Source organism: Paramisgurnus dabryanus, chromosome 1 (assembly GCF_030506205.2).
Source record: "Paramisgurnus dabryanus chromosome 1, PD_genome_1.1, whole genome shotgun sequence".
NCBI classification, from domain to species: domain Eukaryota; kingdom Metazoa; phylum Chordata; class Actinopteri; order Cypriniformes; family Cobitidae; genus Paramisgurnus; species Paramisgurnus dabryanus.
In genome coordinates, this window is record NC_133337.1 from 5,070,907 (window position 1) to 5,090,357 (window position 19,451).

General features: G+C 36.9%; 1 long non-coding RNA gene across 4 annotated transcripts; it reads right to left on the reverse strand.

The window, feature by feature from the left end:
* Positions 1–343: 343 nt before the first annotated feature.
* On the reverse strand, positions 344–18,891 carry LOC135729976 (uncharacterized). Of its 4 annotated transcripts, none has more exons than XR_010525831.2 (10): positions 18,809–18,891; positions 7,982–8,017; positions 7,373–7,514; positions 6,924–6,941; positions 5,783–6,804; positions 4,120–4,290; positions 3,983–4,009; positions 3,660–3,802; positions 1,263–1,366; positions 344–481 (listed from the first exon to the last, which is right to left on the reverse strand). It is a non-coding gene; the product is annotated as an uncharacterized lncRNA (long non-coding RNA). The 4 variants fall into 4 exon arrangements; XR_010525827.2 differs by adding an exon at positions 2,631–2,690 and having other exon boundaries at positions 3,660–4,009; XR_010525824.2 differs by having other exon boundaries at positions 3,660–4,009.
* Positions 18,892–19,451: the final 560 nt, after the last annotated feature.

Here is a 19,451-nt window from a genome sequence, read left to right on the forward strand (position 1 = left end):
TATTTAACACACCTGATTCAAATCATCAGCTCATTAGAAGAGATCTCAATGAACTGAACCGAGTCTGTCAGATAAAAAAGACATACAAAATGTGCAGAGCAATGGGCCTCGAGGAATAACGTTAAGAACCACTGCTTTACATTATGAAATATTATGAAAATAAAATAACTCCACTGAAAGAGAACAAATGTGTTTTACCCCATTAAAAAAATATTTTAGTGGGTCTAAAATAGATTACACTTGTCTAATAGGTTTTGAAATTAAAAGTTTGGAAACCCCAGCTTTACACAATACTAGTCTCAATTAAAGTTAACATTAAGTTGTAATATAACTGAAATAAATAGCCTTTGCAATTGACAGACATTAAATTAAACTGATGGCAGATGAGGTGTGGGGATGATGCTGGGCCAGAGTTGAATCTGTGCATCTAAGTAGATCAGGGTGGTTCATCCTTAAGTTCTGCATTAAAAAGAGAAAGGATCTAAAAAGAAAAAAAAAAAAATTTATAATAATGCAATTACATGCAAACAAACCTGTCAACCGTCAATATATAACAGATACTACACACCTGTGTCCAATATATCAAGATTCTCACAACATTTTAGCGCTAGCTTATTACCACAGTTCTGGCTATTCTTCATATTCTGTGTGGTGGTTAGTTTGCAACTGTGACAAAAATGATCTTTTCATTAACATTACCATTTGTTCACTTAAGCTGACTTCCAAGAGCACAGTTATCTAACACAGTCTACTGTGTTTTTTAACATTTAATATAGATTTCTTTTTTTTTCTTTTTTTTTTTGAGAGATACAAAGGACAAATGTCTCTGCTTGCTGCCTTCATCCGTGTGACCAAACAATGGTTGTGTTAAAAACATGGGAGGATAATCAGGTGGTGACAATTATGTGAAATATTGTGCAGTGTTACAGACAACTCTGATTTCTGATGTTATGTCATTAAATATCCTACCTCCGACCTCAATGCATTCTAGTCAATTACATATCACATTTGCGTGTTTACACATAATGAGACGCCAGAAGTTGTTTGTGCTCTTGTGCCAATTATGGCAGAAAATGGTTACTGGATAATTTAACATTCATGTTCATAAATATTATGTGCTGTAAAAATAGTTTAAAGTTTGTTTGCGGTTCATGTAAGGCTGTGAAAGGCTAGCCACCAACTTGTCTGCAATGTCAAATGATGCATCTCTTTGAGGTCGGTGTTGATCGATCTGTCCCAAGTTGAGAGGTCGGATACTCAACTTTGTTTGCTGTTCCAGACTTCTTACGGGTTTGAGGTCAATAATATCCAACATCCAAGTTGTCTCGAACACAGCATTAGTTCACAGACTCCAGTTCAGTCCCATCTGTAACAACAGAACACAATGAGAACATCATCACATCAGACAAAGTATTTCATTTATATAAATTGCACCCAAAGAAAAACCACAATATTAAAAACATGAAAGATCAAAATCTTCATTTAAACCCAAATGGGAAGAGTTTTCAATATCTCCACCACAGTAAGAATTCATTCCTTCCTCAATACTTAAACATTAAAGGTCACGTTTTTCCTGATCCCATATTTCAAACTTTAGTTAGTGTGTAATGTTGCTGTAATAGCATAAATAATACCTGTAAATTATAAAGCTCAAAGTTCACTGCCAGCCAGGCGATGTATTTTCTTTAACAGAATTCCCCTTTTCAATACAGCGAACTGCCGGTTTGGACTACAGCCCTCTACTTCCCGGTTGAATGACGTCAAAGCAAGTGTGTTTGACTAAACTCCACCCTGGCTAAGCTAAGCTACTGTCAAATCACAACACACTAAACAAACTACACAATCAGAACTCATTACGCATTTCTGAAGAAGGAACTTCATAGGACAAAGACGACATCAGCCGTTTTTAGGACAGTGAAAGCACTATATAGATAAGTAGATTGTGTGAAAAATACCGCATGTGAAACATGAACACATGTTATATTGTGCACTGTAAACACAATCAAAGCTTCAGAAACACAGGAAAAATGGGACCTTTAAAGTTGTTCAGTATTATGGTTGTAATCAATAAAATGACAGGCAATTTTATTTAAAGATCATATCCCCTTTGGGTTTAAATGCAGATTTTAATCTTTCATGCCATGAAGGCAATAACGCCCAAACATCTGTCCTTGTATTGTTTGATTTGAAAAACATGTCTAAGCACCTAAAGCTGGGAGAGCATGGTGAGGGTGTTGATTGAACTAGATCTATTGACCCCTCATTGATCTCATAGACTATGTTTACACTGTCAGTTTAAATCTGATTTTTGTGTATATCAAATTTGAATGACTAACTGTACACACTGTGTATGACAACTCTTCGTGTTTGCTTTGTGTGACCTGATGTGCATTATCTTTTATACAAAATAGCTGCATTGGTTTATAGCAATGACGTTGCGTTGATGTGTTTGAAATAAATGTGCTTGAGTTCATGGAGCAACAACCAGTTTTCATAAATGAAAAATAAAATATTGTCTTTTTATCCAATTCATCCGTGAAATCATTTGGTAATTAAAATAATGTACCCTAAAAAAACCTTTCATTTGTAAGACCGCATTCATTACATTCCTAATGTGGGAAGAGACTCACAGGTGGAGGTAGAAGTTTGGTCTGCACTTTCCATAGCTGGTGCACAGGGATTGTGGTAGGCTAGTGACACAATTGAAGAAGACTAGTTCAAAATCTCCTTTACAACCAGAGGTTGAATTAAACTTTCTTATTGCCATAAGGTTGTAACAAATCTGTCATAATCAATTAGGACTAAAATATCAACAAAAAACTTAGAATGAACAAAATGAACATGAACAAAACCAACTATCTGAATCTGTTCGAACTCTAACCTTGAGGTCTGGATAGACAAAGTGAGTGTTTATCTGTGTAAAAGTTAAACCATCATTGAAGACTGATGCAGTTGTCATTAAGGCTGATTTAGTCAGACCTACCCCAATGCCTCTGCACAGTAGGCTATCCGCCACTTTTCATTTACACGTTTGCGTTGTTGTTCGCATCGATGTGCATTTACACATGCAGAACGCTAGTAGCCAATGTCCATAGGCATTTACCAATGTAAAATACAATATCAAGGCAAAAGCTGAAAAAATAAAAAGCAGCAGAAAAAACCCTTGTTGGGGGCCAATCACACCAAATGCGTTCTAAAGACGTGGAAACACAAGGTCCACCTTGATTTGGTCACTTTATAAAAAGCAGTGCAGCGCAGCTTTTTATATTGCTAGGCAACCACCGAGGCAGCTGTCCTGTCAATCAAATATTGAAGTGTGAGTGCTCTTTTGCTGTTAACTGTCATATAAGCAGAAACTTTAAAAAGAGGACTCTTGCACTGACTTTGATCGAAGGTGAGAGGTGCATAAACACACAGGAGACAGTAAGTAACTGAAGTATGTTTGTTTCAAATAACTGTAAACATCGGTCCCTACAACGGAAGGCCCGCCTCTCCCCATATTCAATTGGACAATGGAAAGACACAAATGACGTCAGGTGCTTTTCCGCTCTTAGCGCTCCTTCAAAAAGGCATGTTGCAGTAGAGGGCAAAAATGCAAGGCGTTCAGTGCGCATAAACAGCGCACATAACGCTCAATGCTGCAGTTAAAAAAGATTTACCTCATAGTAAAGACAACTGGATCTGAAGCGTAATGATGGTCTTCAGAAGGCCTCTCATGGTGGTCTTGATTCAGAGGTTTGAGTGAGAAGACTACCAAGCACCAGAGCCAGCTAACAGGTGGACCGAACATCAAGCCAGAATTCTGCATGAGTCAGGTAAGCAGAATTAAAGACACTGTAAATAAACAATAATAAAAGATGGTCATTAATGACCTAATGCTTTCATATTCATGTTAATGCTTTGAAAATTATCTTATTTCTTTCAGAATCTTTTGATAATATTGCCCAATGCAACAAATGGAAAAAGCATGCTTTATGACAACCTCAGCAGAAGAACCAATGACTTTCTCCTGGGTAGACGAGAAAAAAAAGTTTTGTATCAACACCCATCCAACAATTAAGGTAAAAGATAAAGTTTTATGATCCCTGCATTCAGGTTAGAGTATCGGGTTAGGTTAACCGTTCTATGGGTGTTCCTCAAATGCAAGGTTGCATCCTGTGTAGGCTGCGTCCATCTTAGTCCTGTCCTTCTGAGATTTCGATGTTAGAGAAAAGCCAGAATGAGATGGTTTAGTTTGATGTCCAAGGCAACGTCATAATGGTTTCCGCCCCAGTGATCATGGCATGAAAACTTTAAAGAGAGAAGTTGAAAATTAGCAATGCATCACCAAAAAAAAAATCCAATAATGTAGTACAGTAAATAAAAGTTATGTAATCAACTGTCTTTACAACATGGACAGTTACACATTTTGTAATTAAATTAAAACAACAAAAGAGAAAACAAGCAGATTGAGATGTCCTTCGACGATGCTTGATGACGTGGCAGCCGAGACATGCAGCCTAGGACGGAGCCTTATTTAAAAAAAAAAAAGACGGAGCCTTATTTATTTTTATTTTATAGATGTATAATGTACCCCCTTGTATTTCTTATTATTTAAAAAAATATTTAAAATAATTTTAAAAGGACGCAGCTGTGCGTTTGAGAAACGACCGGAAACGACTTATATGTCGCGAGGCCATCACGTGACCACAATATTTACCAGGGCTGCGTTCAGCCCCGACAAAACGTAGCACAACGTTTATTAAACTGAAACGGTGATGCATTGAACACCCTGTTGTGATGACGCAAGAGTTGCAACTACGGTAGCTGAGAGGCCATTCTTTGTGTTCTTTTTTAAATGTTTCTAAAGCCTGATGAAATCGTTATAAATGTGTGTTTAATACTGTAAAATACCCTCGATGTTACAATCACTGACCTTACTGTCCAAAATGAAAGACAACATTCCAACTTGAACCCATTGAGAGAGCTGTCTCTTTACTATCGCGTGGTTTTATACATCTTGCCGCTGATTGGGCTGACATTTCTGACACACCCACCAAACAAGAGAAAACGCTTCTAAAACCTGTTGCATTCCGTTGCACACCGTTTCCAGGAAACATGTCGTTCAACCCGGAAACCGTAGCAAAACGTTGCGCACCGGTGTGAGATTGAACATGCCCCAGAAGACCGTTATTTGCTCGATAACCCTCAACTTCTTTGTCGCAAATAACATCTTTAATAACCTGTAAATAATAAATATTTTACACATTACGTTCCTCTTCACTTTGTAATAGTATGTTTTTGATTTAATAGTCGGCTTTAAGTTAGTTTTTCTGTCAGTTTGATCGTCAAAATCTTGGTAAGTAACTTGTCATTTCTGGGTTTTAATTGTTAGAAATACGAATTAAAGAACAGATATAACTAATATAACTGAAACCATTAATAAATACAATTATCGAACCACTCCAATAGAACAACGTTAACGGTTTTGAGTGGTTTCTAGGAAAAGGTCTGACAGTAACGTTATCCGTATAAGGGCCATTTTAACGTAACGTTAAAGGGCGGGAAAGGTTTGAGACATAATAACTCTATTAAACTGGCTGGTTTATCCCCACCAGTGCGTAACATGTAAAGTTAACGTTACGGCTTCGGGACTTTGCAGCGACCTGAATAGCAGTGCATTGATAAACGTTAATTTACTATTAATCGCGTATAGAACATTAATATACGACGATCATTCTGTAGATCGACTAACTTACATGCATGCATAACAACATATTTTCTGTTAAAATGGTTAACTTACATTGACACTGAAACTCTGCCGTCAGCACTGTTGCTTCACCCGTCGGAACATCCTACTAGTTTAGGGAGTTAAAAATCGAGTTGGAAAAGAACAAAAGATCGTTCTGCTATCGTTCGACACGACACCCAGAAGCTGCAAAAAACGACTGAGGTTACACTCTACTGAATTATCGCAAGATCGCAACGTTGAGTGCAGGCAGCCCACACATCTCTCAGATGTGTTTGACTTCATGCTGATCTACGCGCAAACCGATCGTGACATCAAATACCGCGAGTTCAAACCTTTTCAGGGGCTTTCCCAAACTCTCGCGGTACTTTGATGTCATACCACGTGCTGTCTGCGCATCTCGGTGTTAAGTCAAACACACCTGAATGTATTTGTTGGCTGCACTCCCTTGCGCTCAGTGATGTAGGTGTAACGAATTAAATGTATTAAATTGATATTATACAAATAAATATTGTAATAAAAATCTTTATAAAATAATTAGCTGTCATTAATAAATAATCTTTGATTTGAAACATCAGTATACGTGAATTAACCCTCAATTTATGAAATGCCTAAACATCAAAATGGTGAAAATACAACAATGTATATTTGACCAATTCAGCATTTATTAACTTTTGTCTTTTTAAATTGACTTCAGAAGTTATCTACAGCCACACATCCACTGTATACCAAGTTATGATGATCAATTATGAAAATGCAAAAGGATTGATAGATCAGTAAACAAGCAACAAAAAGGTAATGTCTTAATAGATTTCTGCTTTTGTTACTTATTCATGTATTTTAATTACATAGTTCAAAATCAAACGTTAATAATTATAGGGTTTCAACTTGTTGCAGCTTTACAAAAAATGTAGAATTTGTAGGAGCGCATGGACATCTGAGTAACAAAGTCATATTATGCAGATGGGTGCTCATGGTGGCCTTCAAATAAATACATGGACAGGCTGCTAAAGAGGGTCAGGATGATGGAGATGCAAGAGCCAAAGACAGCACAGACCAAACACCAGGCCAGAATTCTGCATGAGTCAGGTAAGCAGAATCAGTTAAACTGTATAAAATAATTAATTAATAGACAGTACAATTAATAACACATTATTTTTCATAGCTGTAAAAAAACAAAAGAATGAAACAGTACCTGCATTTTAGTTTCTAGCTGTAAGAAAAAATGAAGAGGAGGTAGAAAATCTTGATGAAAGTAGTTTATTGTGGTAGCAGTGACAAAGCACGTCGTACTTTGGGTTCAGCGGAGTAAGATTGAACCCTGAGCAAAGTCAGTCTTAACACTTTATAGTTTCAAACCTGTTTTCCCACCCCTAATGCTAATGAAGTATCCCTTTAAATGTAAATTAAGACTAATACTACAAATGACCTCTATATCTCCCACTGTGCCCACATGGGTCATTGTAGTATCCAACTCACTGTGTGCTCAACCAAGTGGTCAGATAATGTTTAGATAGATGTCTTTTATTATCATGAACCCTCTTTGATCTGTGTTGGTTCAAGAAGTCTCACATTTGCTCCCATACTACTATTAAGAAAGTATTACTTCAGGTTATATTATTGTATTGCTTGAACTGAGATTACCTTTTATGATTATCAAGCCTTTTATAGGGATGAGCTTTATTCAACAGCTAAATTGGAGTGGAATCTTTGTCAAGGCTGACTATAAATTCTTACATAGCCTTTTTCACAAAGTTGCCGACAACTGGAAGAATGTCCCAAATTGCTGCAAAAAGAAATTCAGTAAGTCCTTATAAAAGAGACAGTTTAAAAAGTAAAACGGCTTCATTTAACTTCAAAATACCTCTAAATCCTTAAAGGAACACACCCACATTTTGGGAATTTAGCTTATTCACCGTATCCCCCAGAGTTAGATAAGTCCATACATACCTTTCTCATCCCTGTGCGTGCTGTAACTCTGTCTGATGCAGCCCCCGCTAGCTTAGCTTAGCACAAAGACTGGAAGTGAATGGCTCCAGCTAGCATACTGCTTCCAATAAGTGACAAAGTAACGCGGACATTTTCCTATTTATGTGTTGTGATTTGTATAAATTCACTACCAGTCTTTTGTTCTAAGCTTAGCTAGCGGGGGCTGCGTCAGACAGAGTTACAGCACACACGGAGATGAGAATGGTATGTATGGACTTATCTAACTCTGTTTGTTTATTTGTAAATGTAAAAAATGCAGCTTACCATTCCAAGCTCCAGTGGGCAGGTTAAAGAGTATTTCTTAATGAGAGACAGAAAACAGAAACACATTTTTAATGGCATTTAAAGACAACATACCACTTCATACAACTAAATTTTCTGTTTAATCCATAGATTGAGTAATTTTCACTCTAGCGACCCTGGGGTGACCACCAAGGACGAATGCAAAGTAAGTGACCTACAAAATAAAAACATTAATATTTTACGACTGTTTCGAGATAAGTACTCTGCATATCTATAGTAATATGCAGATTCTTGAGTAAGAATTTCTCTCAGACAATATAGACTCAGATGGCTTCATTGTTGACCATATTTGTAGTTTAACAATTTTTATAAAGTTAAAGTTCTCACACAAAAATTTCTAGTCTAAGAATGCTACAAGAAACCTGTTGTGCAACTTACCTGCTTCCCATTTACAGCTCCAGTGAGTGTCTTTTAAGAGCTATCCCCTGAGTTTCTTTGTCTTCATAAGTATACCTTTTGACTGACTGTTCTGAGTATGAATCAATAGACCTTTTGCGAGTCAACGTCACAGTTACGTCACGCGCGGATGTGGTGGCAGAAAAATAGTGGAAATGAATGAGACACGAGTGAAAAGAACAATATAACTCACTAGAAAATGTTTTGTGGTGCTGTTGAGTGTCAGAATAGGAATGCCAAAATAGATGACCTTCATTTTTATAGTATACCGTCGTCGAAGACACCATTTAAAGATAAACGTAGGTGTTTATGGTTGCAATAAAAGCCCCCAACCGGACAGACTGGAGTGATGAAATCATATGAAAATCTTTTAATAATTTGAATAGAAAATAATTAGAGAAGATATCCGTTGTTTTGTCGAAGTCTGATCCCTCTATGTGTTTCTTATAGCGTTTTCATCACGTTACGTTTATAATTTATTTAGAAAGATTAAAGATTTGAATTAGTTCACAATATCAATAATATTACCATTTATTAAAGTTTTCGTATTTTTTCGTTTTCTATTACTTCTTTTTACCATATATCTTAGCCTATGTCTTCTTCCTGTTTGTTCTAAATTATGACGTTTACTAATAAATATATAAACATAGCACACACACACACACGATGTAAAGTGTTAATAATATATAAACAGGCCTATACAAATTAATTTGTATGTAAACATAATAGCTTTAGATCAAACACGTAGGCTAAAAATATAAGGAAGAAATTGAAAAAAGGAAATGATGAAATATTTAATAAATTATATTATACAGAATACATAATAGTATTGCTCTTATAAGTACTTCAGCGATTCATACTGTAAAAATAATTGATTTACCAATAAAGAACAATACATTACATACATGCACACAATTAGTAGCCAAGCCATTTAAACTTTTAATTTATTTAAAAAATAAACATAACTTGGTAAAATGTTACCCTTAAGAGAAATATAGGAGAAACAGACTTCAACAGAACACTGGATCCTTAAAAAGCACAGTTTAATGCAAAAACACTTCACACAGCTATTAAGAAGCATTCACTTTCTGCCACCAGTTGGGCTCCGCCCACAAAAAACGTCATCTCTGTTTGCAAACACGCAAAAGATCTATTGAAACAATGTCACAAAGCCAATTAGCAATAAACAGCATCTTAATACAGTTCTTTAATGTATAAAACATTTTAGCATCCTGCATCTAATATTTGGAATTTTCATCTTAACAGAGTTTAGTCAATAATCACTGATAAAACAGAAAATACTGAATATGAATGAGATATGTCTGTTCAAATCTAGTCATGTTTGCTCTATTTCTTCCTTTTTGTGTCAAAAGCAGCTACAAAAGTCCCAAAGGCTCTTTAAAGAACTATTCCCTGAGGGTCTTTGCCTTCGTAAGTATACGTTTTGACTGACTGTCAAGATACCTTCAACGTTTTAATTGATCCAAACTCAAATACAATGTCACAAAGACAATTAGCAATCAATAGCATCTTAATAAACACAGATCCTTTAAAGGCGGAGTGCACAATGTTTGAAAGCCAATGTTGACATTTGAAATCACCTAAACAAACATGCCCCTACCCCAATAAAATCTGGACCTTCTTTTGATAGATCGGCCCCACACATATGCAACCCTGGCAAGGATGTCGGTTAGTAGACACGCCCCTTACTGCTGATAAGCTACAAGTGTGTTTTGGTAGTCGGCTGACTCCCTTTTTTAAAGCGTTTTTCAAACATTGTGCACTCCGCCTTTAATGTATAAAACATTCTAATATCTTACATCTAATATTTGACATGTTCATCATAACAGAGTTTAGTCAATAATCACCGATAAAACAGAAAACACTGAATATGAGTGAGAAATGTCTGTTCAAATCTAGTCATGTTTGCTTTTTTTCTGCCTTTTTGTGTAAACAGCGGAGCTTTTAACTTTTTATCTCAGTTAAATCAAACTAAACTCTACGAAAGCACCGAAAGAAAAAATCTTTGCCAAAGCTAATGAAAAACTCAGCCGAAGCATTTTCCTAATTAATTTGCCAATTTTCTCACCATTGAACGAGTTACAATCAGAATGTCCTATTTACTATTTATTTATTTCACTTTATTTAACAATGATTTTTTTTACTTTCCAGCTGTCATTATAGGGTCTTTTTACACCTGGTCACTTCTCTGATCAGACAGCTATAGAAAGACTTGTTAAAGCTGCCGTCGACAACTTATTTTATCATATTTTTTGATCATATTCACTGAAACCAACACTATGCTCCGATAGAACAACATCAACTAGACTGTTTAAGAAAAAACCCCGCGCTTCTAGCTCCACCTGGAGCCTGTTATTTGTTTTGCAAAAATCCACCGCTCCCGGTTCATTTGGTCCAATCAGCGCAGGCTGGTTCATTTGGTCCAATCAGCGCAGGGCTGTGTAAAATCTGCCTGTCAATCACAGTACCTGCACGCGCCACAGATCCCCATCCCCCTCGCGCGCGTTACAATATCACGTGCATCCGCCTGAATTCATAGTTGTTTTGGTTTGAATGCAGCGTGATGGCGGAGAGAACTTTCAGTAACAAACTTCCGATTTCTCGGTTAACAACTAGAGCTAGGAAAACAACCAATGAAAAGAAGGAAACAAAGATAGAAAGCGACTGTGACCGTATTAAAACTAGGATCAATATCGGACCGGCATTTGAAAGGAATCTACGAGATTTCAAGCTGGATGCAGAGCTTGCCACATTTCTTCTCGACAGGTAATTGTGCTTTATCAACCATTGATTGTATTTCGGAGTGTTATGTAAGTAATCTAAGTATTCTTGCTAAGTATGCGTTCACAATAATACTTTTGCACACGCGCTGACGAGAACGTGCTCTGAGGGAGGTTGCTCTGAGGTAGTGGGGGAGGGACATGAAATTGTAAACATTTGGAAACTGCTCAATCCTCCAGAGTTGCCGACGGCAGCTTTAAAACGTTTCCATTTACATTCGACTTGCCTAAACAAATGTAAATCCGATCTTCTATTCCTGCACAAAATCCAAATAACCTATATTAATTACTCTGCCTAAAGAAACTTGCAATGATGCTCATATAGCACTGTATGTTGAGCAGCAGACACATGCCTGTGTGCATGGTCTAGTACGAGGTACGACGAGCAGAGTGAGCGCGAGAGACGGCGGCAAGATTGACAGATGACAGGGGAAAAAGCGCCCTCAACAAAGCTGTCTAACAAAAAAACTAATTGTTAACTAAACTAATTGTTAACAGATTGACTCATTATTCTGTACAATTTATTCAGCCTTTTCACTTTTTCGGTTGCCGAAAATTGGGTGCATCCCTACTAAACTCTAAGTTCACTTTACAAATGATGATTGGCTCCTGCTGTTAACAGACTGATTATATAGATTTAACACTGCTTCAATTATACTTTGCACATCTGTGGGTGAGCCTCAAATACATCAGTGATGTACATTTTAAGTTGCCATGAAACGGAAGTATTGATTGCCAAATTTTCCTCGTGGTGATGTATATCTGAACGAAATTGGCTTTTGAAATAAAAACCCAGGCAAGTCTGGATTTAAATTTGTCCATCGAGATCTGATAGGATTGTTTGAAGTTAATTGCAGCGATCTTCTCCCGGGACCCCACACCCACCTGACATACCATATGACCGTAAGTAAAGAGAGATCGTTTTGAGGAGGGGAAGAGATTTGCATTTTTTATTTGATTAGGGCCCATTCATTTTTTTTTAAATAATGAAGCTCACAGATAAGTAATTTGTAACATCTACCACAGTATTACAAAACATATTACAGTTTTTCATTTTATTTTCATGGCGACTTTAACACTGCTGCTTTTGCTGTGATGTAGGGCTAACCCCCCAGTCACATTAGCTACAAGCGACAGAGACAGAGCGACAGGCTACCATTCATTTTCAATGGAAGTGGCCGTTTGCCAGCGACAAGCGACGAGCTCGCCGGTGCGCGTGCAAGGCGGGGCCAAAATAGACAACCAGGCTATTTTATGCAAATGCTGAGCGATGCGACAAAGCGACTGCCAATCGGAGTGAAGGAGCAACGTGACGTAGGTCTGTGGTCGTGTCTGAGAAAATAATTCAAGATGGCGGAAAATGCGCATTTATGTATATATCTGATAAGTTTGGCATTTTATCTCAAATATTTTGTTACTTTTATCGAGAAATAAATACTTTTAAATCCAAAAACACCTTTCTTGTAACTTAACAATACCTCTAAAGTGACTTTTGATACCGCTTTTAGAAACTAGCCAAGGAACGCCCATCAAGCGGGTGCGTGTCGCTCGGTGTCGTTCACTTTTGTAGCTAATGTGACTGTAGGGTTAGGCTTGATGCAGTCAGCAACGAGAGCAATGCTACAAACGACTCCCACCCTTATAGTTGATGTGTAGTAAAAGATGTGTGTCGTGCCTCACAAATTAGAAAGTGTTTGGATGAAAACTGCTAAAGCATTGACAATTCCCATTTCCACAATCAGGGAAATGATTAACACCATCAAATGTGTCTATACTTTCTTAAAGGGGTAATTCACCCCAAAATGTGTCATTCTAAACCGCCAAGCCCTCGGATTGTCTTTAGAACACATTTTTAGATATTGTTGATGAAACAATATCCAATAGTCTGTCCAATAGACTTCAGTTTGTTTCTCAATTCTTTTCCGAGAAAAAAATGAAAGACATCACCTAAAAGGTCCATGTTCCATCAGTAGTTCAATAATAATATTATAAAGCAACGGGAACACTTTTGCACGCAAAGAAAACAAAACAAATTATTTTATTTAACAATTTGTTCTTGCGCTTGGTTGTTCAGTGCGTGTTCACTTGCAGACTACGGTGCATATAATTTTGATCATGACTATAACTACCTAAACCAGCCCAATCCTTGTCATCTCACAATGATTAATCTAAGATTTGTTAATCAGAGTTTAAAATTGTAGTGCAACACAACTCCAATTAAAGGAACTATGGGATCAACAACCTCTAGATAAGCTCTCTTTACATTAATCCTTGTTGGTGCAAGCCACCCTTAGTGATGTAATTTAGATATTAACATTTGCCAAGAACTGTATTGCAATGTACACAATTGTAACATTTTATTTCTTTCATTTTCAGATTTTCACTGTCCTTCACTCTCACCAAGTTGTTAATCTCAGAATTCTTCCTGTAGACTGAACAGAGTCATAAAACTCCTGCAATATCTCATTTAAAAGAGAAGCAGAGTAGATCTCGAAATCACAATTGTTCTGTCTTTGGGGCAAAAAGTCACTGAAAGTGTTAACGTCCTATTTAGTTGCCTTTTTCGTATTGACCTCATTTTTGTCGTAGACTTTAAAGAAGAGACGCACACAGGTAACTCGCGCCTGCATCTCTCTCTCATCGATCTTATCTAACGTAGCTCTGCCGGTGTTAATTCTTTGTGCCGCTTTTTGTCATTCAACGTCTCCAAGTTTTCCATTTCGTCTCGTGCCTGGGCCCATTTCTCAAAATTGCCATATTCACCATACAAATTGAACGATATGCAAAAATCATCCCTTAAGCCTACCTAAATAAACATAAACAAATCAGAATAGAGTATTTAAACAGCCCGTGGTATATTTACTTTTAAAGTAATTTAACATTAACAATAGATCGCTTACCAATAAAGAACCTATTATCAATGAAATAATTACAGACCAAAACTTAGATGCACTCTGTTTAACAGAAGCCTGGCTTAAAGCAGACAATTACATTAGTTTAAAAAAATCCACCCCAACACCATTATTATAAAAACAAACCTCATTTAAAGGGGAGAGGGGGTGGTTTAGTAAGGAATAATTGACGACGGGCCATTGAATTATAAGAATGGCTGCATTCACGTCGTGCCGCATTGCACCTTGGGTGTGCATTATTTTCAAATTATTCAAAGGACCGGATGCAGTTTCAGACCAACTTTTTTTCCAAACAAAATTACGGTTATTAGAGAAAACATTGAAGCTACACAAGCAGCCACCACTCTACCCAATAGTACATTTAACACTAGATTACCATTCGAACATCTTGAGTCATTTAAAGCTTCTACAATAGAAGAGCTCTTTAAATTAGTAACATCATCCAAATCATTGTCCTGTATGTTAGAGCCCATCCCAACAAAATTACTTTAAGAGGTATTCCCTGTAGTGTCAGACCCAGTACTAAATATCTTTAACTAATCTCTAGAATTAGGATACGTTCCAACAGCTTTCAAACTAGCAGTTATTAGACCGCTCATTAAAAACACACACCTTGACCAGGGAGATCTTAATAACTTTAGACCAATCTCAAATCTACCTTTTCTTTCTAAAATATTAGAAAAAGTAGTGGCAAGCCAGCTATGCACATTTATAGTGAATAATAGTACATATGAGAAGTTCCAATCAGGATTCAGGCCCCACCATAGCACAGAAACAGCGCTGCTTAGAGTTACAAATGACCTATTAACATCCGATCGTGGTGAAATCTCAATCCTTATATTACTAGACCTTAGTGCAGCCTTTGACACAATAGATCACAGAATCTTACTCAATAGACTAGAAAACTATGTTGGCATCAGTGGTCAGGCGTTAGGCGATCTGGTTTAGATCGTATCTAACCTAATCACTATCACTTTATTTATGTAAATGAGGAAGAGTCATCTCACTCCCTGGTTAAATACAGTGTACCACAGGGATCAGTTTTAGGTCCTATCCTATTCTCGTTATATTTGTTACCTCTAGGAGACATTATCAGGAAACATAACATAAGTTTTCACTGCTATGCGGATGATACCCAGCTTTACATCTTGTCACATCCTTGCGAAACACACCAGTTCTCTAAGCTAACAAACTGTATTAGCGATATTAGTGATTGGATGGCACATAACTTCCTTATGCTAACCTCCAATAAGACTGAGATACTTATTATTGAACCAAATCGCTCCAAACATAATATGTCAGATTACAAGTTACCCATAGATGGCTGCACTGTGGTACCATCTTTCACGGTTAGGAACTTAGGTGTGATGTTCGACAGCAGTTTATCCTTCGATAGCCATTTCTCCAACGTCTGCCGCACAGCATTCTTCCATCTTAGAAATATCTCAAAAATATGCCATATGCTGTCTGCATCAGATGCAGAAGAGCTTATCCACACTTTTATGACCTCTAGAATAGACTATTGTAACTCATTACTCGGGGGATGTCACGCAAATCAGGTAAACAAGTTACACCTAGTTCAAAACGCCGCCGCAAGAGTGATTACTCGATCTAAAACGTATGACCACATAAGTCCAATTCTGGAATCTTTACACTGGCTACCAGTTAAATATCGCATACAATTTAAAATATTACTAATCACCTACAAAGCCTTAAATGGCCTAGCACCCTCATATCTTAGAGAATTACTATCAGAATACAATCCATCACGTACACTGCGATCACAAAATTCTGGCCACCCTAGAATCCCTAGAATATCAAAAGTGTTTAAAGGTGGTAGATCCTTCTCCTACTTAGCCCCTAAGCTCTGGAATGATTTACCAAATAATGTTCGAGTATCGGACACAGTCGATAAATTTAAAGCTAAACTTAAGACATTCTTCTTTAACAAAGCATTCACATAAAATGTCCAGTAAATGTACTTATCCCGCAATAGTTAGTTTGTCCAGAACAAAGCAGTCACATAACTCATCTGGATAATATATTTATGCCGCAATAGTTAGCCTGTCTGGAACAGAGTTAATTTAAACCACAATACTGTATGACACTTGCATTACATGTGAATGGCCCCTACGCTAATAGGATTCTGTTTCTCTCTCCCTGTCTCGTCCTTGACCCCGAGGACAATGAGACAAACAGACCCAATTCCTGCAACCGTGAAGGTCATCACACCGCTGATCTACTGACCGTCCTTCAACGAGATGCCCAGCCGATGCCTGACCAACGACCACCGGCAGAACCAGTTTAATCAAATAATTCTTTGGTGTCCCCAGAATACATATGTGAAGTTTTAGCTCAAGATATTACATAGATAAGCGTTATCTATGTAAAATAACACGTTATCTAACAGTGATATTTTTGGGACACACTCAAACTCACTGCCTTGTAGACACAGCTGTGTTTTTATTTGAACAACACATTTGTGTTACTTTTAATACAACGTTGTTGTATACACACAGAGTTGTGTCTAGTTTTGGACAACGCATTTAGTGTTTAATGTAGTATATAAACACTGATTGTGTTTGTTTTAACACAACCATTTTAGTAAGATAGTGTGATTTTAGAAGAATGCAAACAATTCCTGTATGTTAGAATTGTTAATTTTAAATTGCTCATAGTAGGACTACTATGTAAATGAATTATTACGGTAAACAATTCTGCCAAATGCATAAATGTATCTCTAGTATATAATATGTGTTCAGAATTATTTTCTACTAATTAGAAAACACATGTTGTTGTTGTTTTAGATTAACTACATACGGTCCCTTGGGGGAGCCAACCCAGGAGCTGCTGTACACAAAATTTTGCGTAAATTGGCCTCCACTGAAGTCCTGAGTGCCTACAGCATGAAAGGGAGGAAGGGTAAGAAAGCCTTCCAAAGGCTCAGAATGTGCCCTCTAATAACAGACAAGCTTTCTTCTTCGTCTCATTGTTTAAAGAAAAACTCATTTCTATCCGTTTATTCCCAGCAATATTAAAAGAGACAGAATAAGACAGGACCAGAATATAACACTCTAAATTCTGCTGGGTTATTTTTAAGCCAATGGTGGGTAAATATTGGACAGAACACATGGGTTATAAATAAACCTTTTAAATAAAACACTGCATTGAAAGAACCCAGTTTAGGTTTATTTATTATTTACTAATGCAGTATGCCTACTAGAAATGGGTCAATTAAGGCATGCTCAAGAAGAAAAGTGGCCAAGAAGAAAATACATTACGTTAGGACTGATGTGATTTGTAACTGGTACTGATGTGCTTATAAAATAAGAAAAATATATATGATCAGAATTTAAACTTGCATAATAATTATGCATGTAGTAATCATAACAACAGTTACAACAATACATCACAATTGTGGTATACATATACATGAGTATGACATGACATGATGAACTTGTATGTTTAATTTAGGGGTGGGGAACGTCGGTCCTGGAGGTCACAGACCTGCAGAGTTTTGCTCCAGCTCTAATCAAACACCGCTGAACAGGCTAATCAAGGTCTAAATAGTTACTAGAAAGCTATGGGTTTAATCAGGATTTGAGCTTAAATCTGCAGGACTGCACTCTTCAGGACCGACGTTCGCCCCCCTGGTTTATTTGGTACGTATTTGTACAGTAAATCATACAAATACCTATGAATATTATAAAAATAAGAATGAATCAAATCAGTTCAATGAGCCACCTCATAATACATAGCCTGTACTAATTGCCATGAGATTGTGTTTTCTTTTAAAATCAGCTGAAAAATTAATTTAACTCTTTCATCGAATTGTATTTACAATCTACACATTATAGAAATTATTGACTGTGATTATTTTATTTTATTTACAGAATCTACGCAGAAAAACTACAAGGCGTTAAAGGCGCTTGAGGTAGAAGACTTAATTGGATTAGCCCGGAAATTTGCCCCACACAGAAATTTTAAATGGTAATCATATTGTGTTTCCCACATGATTTAGGGGTCCAGGGCTGGACTGGGACAAAAAATCAGCCCTGACATTTTGGCCCAGACCGGCCCACTACATAGGATCACAAATGCCACCCATCTTTGTGCAACCTTGACTATGTATACCAACTCAAAGCCATATAATGATTAAGTAGAAAATTATAAGACCTGACACGTGACATTAGAATAATATAATGCAAGCACTGTAAAATGCTTTGAAGGTTAAATAAATCTGCTAGGTTTGAAAAATCTGCTAATTGTTTTAGCCAGTGTGCACAATGTGAAAAACTAACCATTTTAACCACCTTATGATAACACGGACACCTTATATAATATAACAGATACACGAGTGCAATTACAGTTTGATGTCATCCGCCTGTCGGTTCCTAAAGCGTAGCATAAACACACGTGTAAATGATCCCTCCTATGTACTAATGTTAATGTATGTTCTTCTAAAAATATTTAAAATTATCTTTGTTAATTTCTGCTATTTTGCAACGCAAACACTCCCCTGTAGCTACCTAATAATTCTGCCCAGTGCCCACACTGTATTTTATTGAAGTGTTATCTCCATAATTTTGCAAACAGCCAGTGGTCGATCACTTGAGTTGTTGACCGAGTTTTATCAATGGGATCTCTAACGACAGTGTTTTAAAAGCAGTTCTGCTTACCGCACTTCACTCGCTTCTCCCTCGTCTCTATTTTTAACAGATGCATGCACACACTGACACTGCATGCTCCCAAAGAGCATGTTTGGGGTAGATAAAAGTGAAATAAAAAGAACCAATGGACTGCTGATTAGGTGTCTCGTGGGTTAGGTCGTTGGCCAATAAAAAAAAATCATATTATAACGACCAGCCCCCAAGTGCGTCAGCCCACCAGCACTTGCCCGGCCAGAATCCGAGTCCAGCCCTGATCATGAGTATATATATCCTACCTGATGCAAAAGTATTCGTATTAATTCTCTTAATTTTCAAACATATTTTAAAGTTTAACTTCAGAAAACTGTGCCTACAAAGTGGAGGGACAGAAAATGTCAAGTGAACACAAAGTTCATTTATGCATTTATGTTTTTTCAAAGTGCTAATAAGCATGTCCTCGAATTAAAAAAATAATTGTTCTGAACCACCATACTCAATCCAACAGCGACATCTAGCGGTACATTAAAATAAAAACTCGTTTCAATGTGTATAACAAATTTTACTTTTACCAACTTGTAGCAGTTGAAGTAACAAAAAAAAAACTTTTAAATAGATTTATTCTAAAAATACTAAGGTAAAGGAGAATCATTTTGCTGATTAAATTAGTTGTTGT